Here is a 1,505-nt window from a genome sequence, read left to right on the forward strand (position 1 = left end):
ATAGTGTGTTATAACCCATTAGATAGTGTGTTATAACCCATTAATATAGTTTATAACCCATTAGATAGTGTGTTATAACCCATTAGATAGTGTGTTATAAACCATTAATACAGTTTATAACCCATTAGATAGTGTGTTATAACCCATTATAGTGTGTTATAACCCATTAGATAGTGTGTTATAACCCATTAGATAGTGTGTTATAACCCATTAGATAGTGTGTTATAACCCATTAGATAGTGTGTTATAACCCATTAATACAGTTTATAACCCATTAGATAGTGTGTTATAACCCATTAGATAGTGTGTTATAACCCATTAGATAGTGTGTTATAACCCATTAGATAGTGTGTTATAACCCATTAGATAGTGTGTTATAACCCATTAGATAGTGTGTTATAAACCATTAGATAGTGTGTTATAAACCATTAGATAGTGTGTTATAACCCATTAGATAGTGTGTTATAACCCATTAGATAGTGTGTTATAACCCATTAGATAGTGTGTTATAACCCATTAGATAGTGTGTTATAACCCATTAGATAGTGTGTTATAACCCATTAGATAGTGTGTTATAACCCATTAGATAGTGTGTTATAACCCATTAGATAGTGTGTTATAACCCATTAGATAGTGTGTTATAACCCATTAGATAGTGTGTTATAACCCATTAGATAGTGTGTTATAACCCATTAGATACAGTTTATAACCCATTAGATAGTGTTTATAACCCATTAGATAGTGTGTTATAACCCATTAGATAGTGTGTTATAACCCATTAGATAGTGTGTTATAACCCATTAGATAGTGTGTTATAACCCATTAGATAGTGTGTTATAACCCATTAGATAGTGTGTTATAACCCATTAGATAGTGTGTTATAACCCATTAGATAGTGTGTTATAACCCATTAGATAGTGTGTTATAACCCATTAGATAGTGTGTTATAACCCATTAATACAGTTTATAACCCATTAGATAGTGTGTTATAACCCATTAGATAGTGTGTTATAACCCATTAGATAGTGTGTTATAACCCATTAGATAGTGTGTTATAACCCATTAGATAGTGTGTTATAACCCATTAGATAGTGTGTTATAACCCATTAGATAGTGTGTTATAACCCTTTAGATAGTGTGTTATAACCCATTAGATAGTGTGTTATAACCCTTTAGATAGTGTTATAACCCATTAGATAGTGTGTTATAACCCATTAGATAGTGTGTTATAACCCATTAGATAGTGTGTTATAACCCATTAGATAGTGTGTTATAACCCATTAGATAGTGTGTTATAACCCATTAGATAGTGTGTTATAACCCATTAGATAGTGTGTTATAACCCATTAGATAGTGTGTTATAAACCATTAATAATAATATATCATAATAATTGTGTGTTGGTAAACATCTTTCTGTGTTGTCTGTCAGAAGGGTTTGAAGACACTGCATTTTTTAAATCAGTCAAATTAACATTTGATCTCCTTAGACACAAAAATATTTAATA

Source organism: Oncorhynchus nerka, linkage group LG8 (assembly GCF_034236695.1).
Source record: "Oncorhynchus nerka isolate Pitt River linkage group LG8, Oner_Uvic_2.0, whole genome shotgun sequence".
In the NCBI taxonomy this organism is placed as follows: Eukaryota; Metazoa; Chordata; class Actinopteri; order Salmoniformes; family Salmonidae; genus Oncorhynchus; species Oncorhynchus nerka.